Raw genomic sequence first — 15222 nt, forward strand, 5'->3', positions numbered from 1 at the left:
AAAATCCAAAACTCCACAAAAAGTCCAAATTCTCAAAAATATTTAAAATTGAAATAAATCCATCAACGCAGTTAAAGCAAAATCCATTCGCCCTCCGCAACAGTTTGTCGAGGCGGATAAATTCGAATAAACTCTAGCTCACAAAGAGCCAAATGCCTAGTCGAAAATATCACTAGGATCCATTCTCAAACAATCTCTTGCCAGTAAGGGCGTGGTACGTGTCCTCTAACCGGCAGTTTCGCCGCCAAATGGCACTGCAGGTAAACGGTTATGACCCGGGGCCCTCTGAACCGAGTGGTTTTGCCGCCAAATGGCACCACGATATAGCGGTTATGGCCAGAGCCAATACGCTCCTTATTGGCATCAAATCCTTGGGATATGAGTCAATAGGATATGATCGATAGGGCACAAAGCCCTCTGTTAGCTAAGGTGGATTCAAATTTGTCCCCTTAGACGAACATTCAACCCCAGTCTATAAGGTCCCCTTGGACGAAGCAACCCATGGCTGCCGACAAGGATCCTTCTGTCAGGTTGGGTCGACTACCTCCTCTGACTAAGTAGACCAGGGATCACGATGGCCCGGGATGACGGAACCATGGGATCTTGATCGGGTCCATCATCCATTCCCCCACCATCAGCTTTAAGTGTAAGATGTTAAAATTTCTATTTTTAAATATCAAATTTTCAAACATCTAAACTTTCTAAATTCCCAAATTCTCCAACTATTTTCAAACCCAATTTTCAAACTTCCAAATATCAATACCTATGCTGCTAATATATGCCAGATAACACGTATTCTCCATACGTATCTGATTGACGACTAGCCTTAATCGAAAGTTCTCTCTCGTGATTGAGAGGGGTAATTAACTATAGGGGCTTGCACCTATAGGAAACCAGAACTCAGATCATAAAGTCCTCGCAAAATGAGGGCGAAATCTCTGGGTAGTGTCTTATCTACAAACCCATCTGCCTTCCAAAATTTACCCCGGAACATAGTTCGTTAAAACTCCCTCGCCAAATAAGAAAAGCGAGTGGAGGCCGGGGCCGAATTTTCGGAGCCCACATGTTCCTCCCTAACTCCATGGGAAGAAAATCCTCCTTTATCTGGATCTCTAACATGTCAGCATCAATTGTGGAAATATGTTTATACTCTTTTCCATCTTTAATATTCTCATCATCACCTTAAAAGAGCCCGTGTCGACTGATTTCAGCCATAATTGATCCACCACTTGGTTGGAGATAAAGCTGTGGGTTGCTTCACTGCCCACTAGAACTATTACTGATTCTTCTCTTATTTTTCCCCTCACCTTCATGGTGTGAGTTGAGGTAAACTCCACCGTTGCATTTAGGGAGACCTCCATATATAGGTGCAAATGCCTCGTCCTCAACTTCCTCCTCCTTTAGAGTCTCTTCATCCTCATTACAAACTGTAAGCACCTATAGCAAACGATCCTTACAGTAGTGGCCTGGTGCAAACTTCTCATCACAACATAAATGTAATCCCTAGCCTTCTTCTCTTGAACCTCTTCCTCAGTCACTTGCTTGAAATTTCCCCCTAGTTGTGCTACCAATCCCCTATCCTTTGGTACTTCTCTCTGAATGGGCACTTTTGTACCTTTGGTACCCAAAAAATAGTCATCAACTGGTATAAAGATACTCCCAAACTATTGCCCTTGCTGGTTCTCTCAAGTGAGTTTTTGTCCTCAATTAACTAGGCTGCCATCATAGCCTTCCCAAACCCTCATGGCCTCATAGTCTTTCTTTCTCAAGTTCCATCATGAAATTTCCCTCCAACACTGTTTCAGAAATCCTCCCTAATCGGCTAAAAAGGTACTCAAACCTCTCTTGATAAATCATCATTATCCCTTCCTAAACTAGAGCAAAGAACTGCTTATCAAAGTCTCACGACCCGGCCCGGTTAGCTCGCAAGTACATGGCGGGAACAGAGGTCGGACATGATGGAAATAAACCTTCATAGCATATCATCAAAAGATCTAACAAAAACCAAGCATTTCCAACTATAAAAAGAAAGAGCCACTAAAATAAATCCAATTAAAACTTTCATTTTTCATTCATCTTTCAAAAGAAAAAAATTTACATAGAGAGTTCTTCCAAAAGAAGGGATCCAAACAAATCTAACTCTCACAAAAAAATCTACACATACAACCTTCTATCATCAAAATAACAAAACTCAAAAGAACCTGTCGCCCGTCGTCTCCCTACGACGGTAAGTACGCTGTGGTTGGTCTGTCATTATCTATTTGCAGGATCTCCTTAAAATTTCCCACAACATGGGTGAGTCATAACTCAATAGGCAAATGCTTTTTCAATTAAATTTAGAGAACAAGGCGAGAGAAATAACATGTATGTCAATGCTTTTTGTAGGAACAATAAACAAATCATAAAAGTTAAGTAACATGCCTCTAGGTGAACCATTAAGACTCTTTCTTTAGTTGAGCTGGCAACCAATCACTTTACATAATACATGAATTGTTTTCATGAATCATAAGATGTTTTATATGCATCTTGTAATCACCCGTCTCGGAGGTATCTTTTGTACTGATCAGGTACAATTTGTTTGGCCATTCCATTTCCATTTGGTTCATAAGAACCATATTTACCAATGCTCGGAAGAGCATCCCTTTACCAAAGATACCTCCGCATCAACATGCACATATTATTCATAGGAATATTCTTATTCATGCATATGGTCAATTGTCTCCTAATGTGGTACATGATTTTATGTTATCATGAGGAAACCAAATAAGCTAAGTACATTCTTTAATCATTACTCTAGAAAGAGACAAGTGCAATATATATATCATCACATAAGAGATGTACTTGCAATGTAAGATAACACATTATCTTTAAACTATTACCAAATGAGTTCATATAATTAGGCAACCCTAGAAACATGTGCATGACATTAAGAGCATAATAAGATATAAAAGCAGTATGATTGGAAGAATGCTAAAAATTTTCACAACAATATAAAACATGCTATGGTGGAAAGAATTGAAATTTTCTTCTAAATTTAAAAGTGCCACATTTACCTATCACAATACAACGTGCTCCGCCAAAAATCCTTACAAACTCTTCATTTCCACGTGTTCAACCCCTAAAAGAAACACACACATCATTTCCTACACTCATTATAAATTTAAAATAAATACTATTTTCGGAATTACCTTAAAACCCTAAATTTTGAAAACATATTTTCATTGATTCTCTCACATAAACATGCCAAACTCTCCCTTACACCAAATTCATAATTAAATTAATATATTTTCGGATTTAAAATAATTAAAAATTAGGAAAATACATTTTTGTAAGAAAAACTTAATTTCTTCCCTTAAAAACTACCATAGGACCCTTGCGAATAAATTTTATAAAAGTACTATCAAAATTTCTAACTCTATGAAAAAACCCTAAATTTTCCAACTCAAAACTTCCAAAGAAAATCGCATTTCTATACATAAATAAATATCTCCTAATCATTCTCTAACAATCCCCCATTAAAATTCTTAAAGAAAATCAAAGTTTTCTCAAACCCTAGAAATTTTCTCATTCAAAAATCTTGAGAAAGAGATAGAAAATCATAGTTCTATTACATACATTTTCCTTCCCTTGACTTCCTCTTCAATTTCCCCTAAGTTTTTCGCCGAAAAAACGCCTCCGAAGCCGGCCGTCTACCTTGCCCGTCGCCTCTACCGTCCGCCCTCTCCAAATTTCAGCAAACCATGCGTGAAATGAAAGAGTGCTCGGTTGGTTCATTTAGGAAGAAAAGGGATTTCCAAAATACCAAATTTTCCCTTACATAAGTTATCCAAGCCTTAATAAACACTAGGGTACTTTGGGTATTATGAGACTTCTCTAATTTTTATTTCCTAAATTAAGCAAAATTAAATATAAGTTTTATATATCAAATTTCTTAGAATTTTGCGTATAAATTTTCAAAATTATTTCCATCAAAATCCGACAAACTTGAATTTTTCACTTAAAACTCGTCGCGACGCTTTGAAAAGCGTGCGAAGTATAAAACAGCATTTTTTGCGGGTTTTACAATTCTCCCTCCCTTTTAAAAATTTTATCCTCGAAATTTAAGACAAGCATTAATGAATCATACCTTAATGAAATAGGCGTGGGTAGCTTTTCCTCTTTTTTGATTCCTTCTCCCATGTAGCATCTCTCTCAGATCCATGCTTCCAAAGAATCTTAACATAAGGAATCTCTCTGCTTCGAAGCTGCTTAACATCATAATCTATGATCTGCTCAGGCTCATCTACAAAAGTCAGATCTGGTTGGATATCTATTGATTCCGTACTGATCTTCTGAGCTTCATATGCAATGTATTTCCTCAAAGAAGATATGTGGAATACATTATGTACTCCACTCATATGAGATGGCAAAACCAATATGTAGGCCACACTTCCAACTCTCTCTGATATTTCAAAAGGGCCAACATATCTTGGACTCAGTTTCCCAATTTTACCAAATCTCTTCACACCTTTCATAGGGCTCACCTTGAGGAATACAAACTCTCCAACATCAAACTCAACAGATCTATGTTTGGCATTATAGTACTTCTTCTGTCTATCTTGCACAGCCTTCAATCTGTCACGGATCAGTCTTATCTTTTCAGTAGCATCATCTACTAAGTCAGATCTAATGATCTTTCTTTCTCCTGTCTCAGCCCAACATAAAGGATTTCGACACCTCCCATACAAAGCTTCATATGGTGGCATACCTATACTTGATTGGAAACTGTTGTTATAAGCAAATTCAATCAGTGGAATGTGTGTCTCCCATTTGCCACCAAAATCAAGTACACATAATCTGAGTAAATCCTCTAAAGTCTGAATAGTCCTCTCTGATTGACCATCTGTTTGAAGGTGAAAGGCTGTACTGAAAGTAAGTCTAGTGCCCATTGCCTCTTGAACCTTCCTCTACAATCTAGAGGTGAATCTCCCATCTCTATCTGATACTATCGATCTTGGTACTCCATGAAGTCTAACAATCTCCTTAACATAAACACTTGCCAACTTATCAACAGCATCAGATTACTTGATAGGTAAAAAGTGTGCCGACTTGGTCAACCTATCAATTATCACCCATATAACATCATGACCATTTCTGAACCTGGGTAATCTAACTACAAAGTCCATGGCTATGTCTTCTCACTTCCATTCCAGTTTGGGTAAAGGCTGCAATAAACCTCCTGGCCTTTGATATTCTACCTTAACCATATGGCAAACTGTACACTTAGCCACCATTTCTGCTACACTTCTCTTCATCCCTGGCCACCAAAAGTATTCATTCAAATCTTTGTACATCTTGTTACTACCTGGGTGAATGGTATAACTTGAATAGTGAGCTTCTTGAAGAATGTCTTTCCTCAAATCTCCAACATCTGGGATGCAAATTCTGCCTCTATACCGTAGTAGCTCATCCTCATCAAGCTCAAACTCCTTCATGTGCCCTACCTTCACCAAATTTAGGATTTTATCAAATTCTACATCTTGTGGCAAAGCTTCCCTTATTCTATCCTTCAATGTTGACTGAATGATCATCTGATTCAAGACCACAAACTCTACATCATTGGGCTGGACTATTAATATCTCTAACTTCTCCAAATCTTTTATCAACTCATGCTGTTGTGTAATCATCCAACTGGCACTAGAAGTCTTCCTTCTTAAGGAATCCGCTACTACATTTTCCTTACCTGGATGATATTGGATGTCCAGATCATAGTCCTTGATAAGCTCCAACCATCTCCTTTACCTCAAATTTAACTCCTTCTATGTGAAGATGTATTTTAAATTCTGGTGATCAGTAAATACTTCACACTTAACTCCATACAAGTAATGTCTCCAAATCTTTAGGGCAAAGACCACTGCAGCTAACTCCAGATCATGGGTTTGATAGTTTCTTTCATGATTTTTTAGTTGCCTAGAAGCATAGGCAATGACCCTTCCATTCTGCATCAATACACAACCCAATCCTTTGTGAGAGGCATCACTATAAAGCTGAAATCCATCCATCCCTGAAGGAATAGTAAGCACTGGAGAAGTCATCATACACTGTTTCAACCTTTGAAAAGTCTCTTCACATTGATCTGTCCATATAAACTTCACTGTCTTTTGGGTCAATCTAGATAATGACATTGCTATCCGAGAAAACCCCTCAACAAATCTTCTGTAGTAACCAGCCAAACCCAAAAAGCTTCTGATCTTTGTCACAGTAGTGGGCCGTGGCCAATCTACTATAGCTTGTACCTTGTGCTGATCAACAGAGATCTCTCCATTGCTGATCACATGTCCCAAAAAGTTCACACTCTTCAACCAAAATTCACATTTGGAGAACTTAGCATACAACTCATTCTCTTTCAATGCATTTAACACCATCCTCAATTGATTTGCATGAATCTTTTCATTTGGGGAATACACCAATATATCATCGATGAACAATATCTCAAATAGATCCATAAATGGCTTGAAGATTCTGTTCATGAGGTCCATAAACACTGCAGGGGCATTTGTAAGTCCAAATGGCATCACCACAAATTCATAATGCCCATATCTAGTGTTAAATGCTTTCTTTGCTATGTCATCTTCTCTGATCTTAAGTTGATAGTATCCTGATCTCAAGTCTATCTTGGAAAACACAGAGGCCCCTTCCAACTGATCAAACAAATCATCAATTCTTGGAAGAGGGTATTTATTCTTTGTAGTCAGCTTGTTCAATTCTCTGTAGTTTATGCAAAGCCTTAAACTTTCATCCTTCTTCTTCACAAAAAGCACAGGAGCACCCCAAGGAGAAGTGCTAGGCCTGATGAATCCCTTATTAAGCAATTCTTGCAATTGATCTTTCAATTTTTTCAACTCTTTTATCGCCATCCGATAAGGGGCTTTGGCAATAGGATCCGCTCCACTAACCAGCTCAATAGTAAAATCAATCTCCCTGCTTGGAGGTCAGCCAGGTAAATCATCTGCAAATACTTCTGGATACTCTTGCACGACAGGTATATCCTCTAATCTCCTCTCTTCTTTCTTCTCCTTCTTAACATAATCTAGAAAGCCTTCGTGACCCTTCCTCAACAATTTGTATGCCACCAAGGAAAAGATTATCATAGAAGTTATGCCTTTTTCCCCTATAAATTTAAATTCTTTCTCCCCTGGCATACAAAATTTAAGTTCTTTCATATTACAGTCTATGGTCACAAAGTGACAAGACAACCAATCCATACCTAGAATCATATCAAATTCCATTAAAGAAAATAACATAAGATCTGCTCCCAAGATTCTATCACCAATAGCCAACTCCACATGACACCTTTTGTTGGTTTCCAACTGACTCCCATTGGACATCAAAACTAATAAAGGCTTGAGCATACTTGAGGAAAACAAACCTTCAGACTTAACAAACTCCTCCGAAATGAAAGAATGTGATGCTCCCGTATCAAACAACACCTTAACAGGCTTGTTACATACAAAGATTATTCCTAAATATCATGCATGTAACATAACATAAAGCTCATCTTACTCATACATTATAAATGAATTCATTGACATTAAATAAAGTCCATACCTGTGATAACATCAGGAGAATCCTTAGCCTCTTGTTGTGACAATCCATAAACTCTTGGTTGAACCGGTGGACGAGCTTGGCCTTGTGATGGGGTAGATCCAGTAGACTCTACAGTTCTTGGCCTGCCAGTTGTCCTTTGAGGAAGAGTGTTACCTGTTTTGGCCTCAGTAGTAGGTTTTTGTCCTAAGAGATGACAAGACTTTGACATATGCCCTGGTTGGTGACACTAGTAGCATGTATTAGTGCCAGAGAGGCACTCTCCCTTATGAGTTCTCCCACACTTATTGCATACAGCTGTAGAAGTGCTACTCTCTAAAATGTTGGATTTAAATTTCTTCCAATTAGGCCTTTCAGAATGAAAAGACTGGGCAGATTTGGATCTATCTTCATTCTTCCTCTTCTGGAAATCTCTCCTCCTCTGAGTACTCTGTAAATCCAGCTCAATCTTTCGTGCTCTCTTAACTAAAGTAGAGTAATCTTCAATACCCAAAGGAACCAATGGCTGTCTAATGCTGACTCTCAAGCCATAAAGGAAGCGGTGATATTTCTCTTCTACATTAGGAATTAGATGAGAGGCATACCTAGAAAGCATGGTGAAATCAGCCTCATACTACGTAATGGTTCCGTCACCTTGCACCAATCTCATAAATTTGTCTTGTATTGACCTCCTAGCAGTCATTGGTACATACCAATCTCTAAACACCTTAACAAACTCCTCCCATGTCACTTGGCTACTAGGTCTCCGACCAAAAGTTTCTTCTAGCTGACTTCTCCACCATCTTTCTGCTTCCCCATTAAAGGCATAAGCAGCTAAGGAAACTCTTCTATCTTGTGGGTATAGCATTCCTTACAAAATCTTCTCAACCTTCATTAACCAATCCTCCGCCTCTATGGGTCCACCTCCTACAAATGTTGGTGGCTTCATATCTTGAAATAACTTTAAATTCTTGTCCATCATAGTGCTTACACTTCCTCCGGCTTGAGTCTGAGTACTCTTTATCATTTGTGTCATAGCCGCCTTCATTTGGGTGAAAGAATCCAAAGTAGCATTAATGTTACTGCCCTGAGGCTCCACTACTACTGGCAATTCCCTCCTGGCCTCTCAAGTATTGCCATCAGTGGCATCAGGTTCAGGTTCCTCAGCCCTGAGACATAAAGCAACAAAGCAATCAAAGCAATATATAGCACATGCATCTTATACCTACTCTAACCTATAACATCATCCTATAGGCTCTTTCATGAAATGAATATTCTCAAATCCTTTGCTCTGACACCACTCTTGTTACGACCCGGCCCGGTTAGCTCACAAGTGCGAGGCGGGAACAGAGGTCGAACAGGATGGAAATAAACCTTCATAGCATATCATCAAAAGATCTAACAAAAACCAAGCATTTCCAACTATAAAAAGAAAGAGCCACTAAAGTAAATCCAATTAAAACTTTCATTTTTCATTCATCTTTCAAAAGAAAAAAATGTACATAGAGAGTTCTTCCAAAAGAAGGGATCCAAAAAAATCTAACTCTCACAAAAACATCTACACATACAATCTTCTATCATCAAAATGACAAAACTCAAAAGAACCTGCCGCCCGTCGTCTCCCTACGATGATAAGTGCGCGGTGGTTGGTCTGCCATTATCTATTCGCAGGATCTCCTGAAAATTTCCCATAACATGGGTGAGTCATAACTCAATAGACAAATGTTTTTTCAATTAAATTTAGAGAACAATGCAAGGGAAATAATATGTATGTCAATGCTTTGTGTAGGAACAATAAACAAATCATAAAAGTTAAGTAAAATGCCTTTAGGTGAACCATTAAGACTCTTTCTTTAGTTGAGCTTGCAACCAATCACTTTACATAATACATGAATTGTTTTCATGAATCATAAGATGTTTTATATGCATCTTGAAATCACTCGTCTCGGAGGTATCTTTTGTACTGATCAGGTACAATTTGTTTGACCATTCCTTTTCCATTTGGTTCATAAGAACCACCTTTACCAATGCTCGGAAGAGCATCCCTTTATCAAAGATACCTCCGCATCAACATGCACATACATTCGTTCTTTAATTATTCATAGGAATATTCTCATTCATGCATATGGTCAATTGTCTCCTAATGTGCTACATGATTTCATGTTAGCATGAGGAAAGCAAATGAGCTAAGTACATTCTTTGATCATTACTCTAGAAAGAGACAAGTGCAATATATATATATATATATCATCACCTAAGAGATGTACTTGTAATGTAAGATAACACATTGTCTCTAAACCATTACCAAATGAGTACATATAATTAGGCAACCCTAGAAACATGTGCATGACATTAGGAGCATAATAAGATATAAAAGCAGTACGATTGGAAGAATGCTAAAAATCTCACAACAATATAAAACATGCTATGGTGGAAAGAATTGAAATTTTCTTCTAAATTTAAAAGTGTCACATTTACCTACCTCAATACAACGTGCTTCGTCAAAAATCCTTACGAACTCTTCCTTTCCACGTGTTCAACACCTAAAATAAACACACACATCTTTCCCTACACTCATTATAAATTTAAAATAAATACTATTTTCGGAATTACCTTAAAACCCTAAATTTGGAAAACACATTTTCATTGATTCCCTCACATAAACATGCCAAACTCTCCCTTACACCTAATTCATAATTAAATTAATATATTTTTCAGATTTAAAATAATTAAAAATTAGGAAAATACATTTTTGTAAGAAAAACTTAATTTCTTCCCTTAGAAACTATCTTAGAACCCTTAGAAATCAATTTTATAAAGTACTATCAAAATTTCTAACTCTATGGAAAAACCCTAAATTTCTCCAACTCAAAACTTCCAAAAAAAATCACATTTCTATACATAAAAAATATATCCTAATCATTTCCTAACAATCCCCCATTAAAATTCTTAAAGAAAATCAAAGTTTTTTCAAACCCTAAAAATCTTCTTATCCAAAAATCTTGAGAAAGAGATGGAAAATCATAGTTCTATTACATACCTTTTCCTTCCCTTGACTTCCTCTTCAATTTCCCCTAAGTTTTTCGTCGGAAAAATGCCTCCGGAGCCGGCCGTCTCCCTTGCCCGTCGCCTCTACCGTCCGCTCTCTCCAAATTTCGGCCAAACCATGCGTGAAATGAAAGAGGAGGGCTCGGTTGGTTCATTTAGGGAGAAAAGGGATTTCCAAAATACCAAATTTGCCCTCACTTAAGTTATCCAAGCCTTTATAAACACTAGGGGTACTTTGGGTATTATGAGATTATCTAATTTTTATTTCCTAAATTAAGCAAAATTAAATATAAGTTTTATATATCAAATTTCTTAGAATTTTGCATAGAACTTTTCAAAATTATTTCCATCGAAATCCGACAAACTTGAATTTCCCACTTAAAACTCGCCGCGACTCTTTGAAAAGCGTGCGAGGTCTAAAACAACATTTTTGCGGGTTTTACACAGCCGTCGTGAGTTTGTCCTCCTTCATCAGCTCATTCACTACAAAGTATCTCTCTACCCTATAGATCTACCCATGAGCATCTTCTTCAAAATTGTGCATCTTCTGCTTTCATATTATTGGATCCCCTCTGCCTCCAGCTCCTCCCATCTAGCGATTATGATCTCTCCATTGTTTTCTCCCACCCCTCCTCCTTTCTTAGATATCCTCTTCCTCAAAATCATCCCTCCTTATTTCTTCCTCCCAATTTCTCCTTATGTTATATCATTAGCCCATTTCCCTCCGGGCTTATCGGTTCAAGAGATGGATATTTTCCCCAAGATTTCTACCTCTCAATCATCACTTATTATGTTGATATTGGGGTTTTCCCCTCTTCCTTGGCCACCCACTGGTGCCCTCGCCTCTGATACTGTTGGTTGGGTATGAAGCTCCAATATTTTCTTCATCATGCCCTCTAAGTTAGAAAACCTTCCTTCCATGGATGAAATCATTCTTCAACTTCAGATTTAGATTGACCAACTTCTCTTCCAAAGCATCCACTTTTTTTTGGCACCATAGGTCTTAAGTCTTGCTCGAATACCAATTTGATAAGTCTTAAAGATCAAAACAACACACGACAATATAAAAAAATAACCATATACTCTAAATAAATCTAGAAACAACTCCAAGAGAGATGTTTTTATTAATTTTCAAGCAAAGTAAGACAAGATATAAGATGATTCACTAATTGAGAAGTAAATCATCTCTCCCCCAATTTCTAGCAGCTACTAGGAACCGCAAACACCTCACAACAACAATTGTAGAAATTCAAAACATAACATAAAACATAGCCCTTCATAATCTCACACCTTAAACAACCCAAATCCTCTAATAATTTCCTACATCTTTTCTAATGAGTTCCCCCCTTTCCCTGGCTACTGCCCGCCAGGGCAACTTTGCTGTTGGCAGTCGCATCAATAGCTTATAGGCTTTACAAATGATGTCATAACAAACAAATATGAACTTTTGTTATTTTTTCTTTTAACTTATTTTCTTACTCATTAGGTGTCACACCCCAGTTTGGCTCACCCTCTAACACCAACTAAAGCATGACAGAGAAGGACCTCAACATATAAGAAGCATGTAATATACCTAACTGAACATCAAACATAACTAAAACAAATACAGAGCTCTACTAAAACTTTCGAAATTTACTTACATACAAAAAGGTTTATATAGCTATCTAAGATCTCCTCTAAGATCTCTTTGTACACCAAAACATATTTACATCAAAAACGAACGATCACCTCTTTATCGCCTAGTGCCCTACGGGCTCCTTTCCCTTGCCTGCAATACAACCACTGCCAATGAGCGATGGCCCAATTAAATACACAAGCAATGTATGAAGAATAATTGCAACATTTGTTAATATGAAGAAAGGCATAACATTAGTGACTAAATAATAACATGGTTAGAGCACTTTTCACATGTGTCACAATAAAACATAGCAATACTTTCCATCTTACTAATTATTCAACACCATTTTTAAACAAGTCAAATGCTGGCTATAAGCTTTTGCACCCTTTTAGTTTTTCAATTCAAGGTTGGGTCTAGCTTCCCAACTTTTAGAATTGAAATTCTTCTCTCAATTCAGGGTTGGGTCTAAATTCCCAACTTCTAGAATTGAAAGTATAGGCTTACCTCTTCAGGTCTTTCGCCTTTACTAGTGCGGGCTTATCCCCCAACATATGACTTAAATAACTTTATATTATTTCATTCTCATGTCCATTTTCATAATCATATCAAAATTCACATATATGAATAAGTGGCATAAATTGAAATAATGCTATCATACATAGCAAATGTATAAAATTTTATTATTCTCTATGCATCGTTTGGTATCTCACCTCATCCTCCAGAATATTTGGGTGATGCTCTCCGAAACCCCGGTCTCTTTTTCGCTTATAAACAACCTAAGCATAAGCATTTACTTTTTATATATACCTTCAACCACAATGTCAAGCTAACCACAAATTCAAGCTATATAAAGAAACATGCTTACCTCAAAAACACTCTTCCTCATTCAACTAACAAATTTTCCTCTACTGAAGTCAGCAAACTGGTTTCAGCACACAAAAAATATTTCAGCAAAAGCAACATTCGGCCTTCATAATTTCTTTGCTAAAATATTGCATTCCAGCAAACCCCTTACCAGATTTTTCCACACTAAATTTTCCACATAAAATTCTGTACACCCTATTTAACAAAAATGCCATTTCTATCAACATCCTACCCATTTTAAAAACCAAAATCTGAGAAGATAGCTATTAGTTCTTTCAGATTTTTGGAATCGTACACAAGTTCCCAACTATGTATATAGATATATTTTCATTACCTGTGCACAGGAGCACGTTAACCCACAGTTTACCCACACCACAGCACACTACCTGCAGCCCTTTGCTCTCCCACCGTCAGCCAGCAGCCTTATCCAGCTTCTCCCCTTCAATTCGCTGGCTGTTTTTTTTGGAAATTTCAGCAGCTGTCGTGGAATGGGAGGGGAATTAGGAGTTCAGTGTCTTACACTCTTACCCTAATATAGCAGTACTAGTGGAAATTCCACTCAGCACTAGTGGGAATTCCACTAACATTGACTAAAATGATCTCAGCCGTTGATTACAGTGTCTTCTACTATCAAACCAGTGCATGCTTATATAAGTGGATGGCTACAGTGATTTGAATAAATAATGAAACAAATGACTTAGAGTTATCAGTAAATCAAGTAAGTAATGCAGAAGTTACTATTATTTAATATTAGTCTTTTTTTTATACTTCAATAGTACAATTTAATGAAAATAACTTAACATTAAAGGACGTTGACGCTTACTTTATTTTAAACATTTTGAGGGTATCACATTCTAATCAATGGATATTCAAAGGACGACAATGTAAATAAGGCATTTGACTTGTTTGAAGAAATTTCAAGGAAGCGAGTGAAATCCAATAAGGTTCACCTACACTTCTTTAATTAATGCCCTTTGCAAGAGGAATAAGGTGGTTGAGGTTGACAAAATGTTCAGGGACATGGTAAATAACAAGGGCTTTCCCCCTGATTTTATGATCTACAATGTCATGATTGATGGCCACTCCAGTGATGGGAACTTTAAAAGAACTTATGAAATTTTGAAAGAAATGGTGAAGAAGAAAATCCATCATGATGTCACGTACAATTATCTGATGAGAGGCCTATGCTTGTTGGGGAAAGCAAAGGAAGCTTGTGCACTTCTCGATGAGATGCATAGACGAGGAATCAAGCCTGACCTTGTAAGTTACAATACCATAATTAGTGGTTATACCAGGAAGAGTGAGATGAAGGATACCTTTTATGTTTGAAATGAGATGTTGGAAAAGGGATTAGACCCGACAATTCTAACATATAATGCTCTTATTCAACGACTTTGTAAAAATGGGGAAGGTGATCAAGCCAATGTTCTTATTAGAGTAGTGGATGTATATGGGAACTTGGTTTTTTCTGAATTGCCAATGGTACAATATTTGGGGACATTTGGCAGAGGTGGACCCATTCCAGGGGTTGGTGTAGGTTGGGGTTCACCTGATGGAAGCTTTTGGTCATTAAACATCTCTCAGGCACAAGAAGATGCTTGGATGGTCTTGGAATTATTCAAACCTTACCAAAGAGATCCCACTGTGTAGAAGCTATGAATCCAAAATTTGGAAAATCTCCCAATTCAATGAACCTTGCTTTATATAGATTAAATTGTATTCTTGCAGTTTGTTTGGTTACATGAGATTGAGAACCTTCAAAATCTTCGATCCAGGAGGGTTACCTATGTTTTCTACACCTCCCTCTCTCCCATTGACGCGTCCCGATGGAGTCAAACTCTTCTAATGCAAGCGAAGTATGACGTGGAACATATTAGTTAAAATAGAGCTTAGGTCTAGTATATCTTTAATATTCTAGAATGTTCTATTTGCTTTATACATAGCTAAGACTCGGTGTAAGGAGGAGATGATAAGTATTATATCCCTTTGAAGCTCTGAGCTATTATTTGGATCCCTTGTTTGTGTGTTCCTTCTTTGCATCCCAATCTTCCATCAATTACCCACATCAGCTGATGACTTTTAAGTGAGGTGCGGAAATTTTGATGGAGCTTTCTATGGAAGGTATTGAA

General features: G+C 37.4%; 1 protein-coding gene and 1 long non-coding RNA gene across 2 annotated transcripts in view; one reads left to right on the forward strand and one right to left on the reverse strand.

Annotated features, from left to right (window-relative positions):
- Nucleotides 1-15222, forward strand: part of LOC110115582 (ferric reduction oxidase 8, mitochondrial) — a 41041-nt gene that overhangs the window by 17332 nt on the left and 8487 nt on the right. The window lies entirely within an intron of this gene.
- Nucleotides 12097-13795, reverse strand: LOC114580783. The gene is made up of 3 exons (XR_003702347.1): nucleotides 12940-13795; nucleotides 12252-12379; nucleotides 12097-12134 (listed from the first exon to the last, which is right to left on the reverse strand). It is a non-coding gene; the product is annotated as an uncharacterized LOC114580783 (long non-coding RNA).

The sequence above is a fragment of the Dendrobium catenatum genome, unplaced genomic scaffold (genome assembly GCF_001605985.2).
Source record: "Dendrobium catenatum unplaced genomic scaffold, ASM160598v2 fragScaff_scaffold_1267, whole genome shotgun sequence".
Classification (NCBI taxonomy): domain Eukaryota; kingdom Viridiplantae; phylum Streptophyta; class Magnoliopsida; order Asparagales; family Orchidaceae; genus Dendrobium; species Dendrobium catenatum.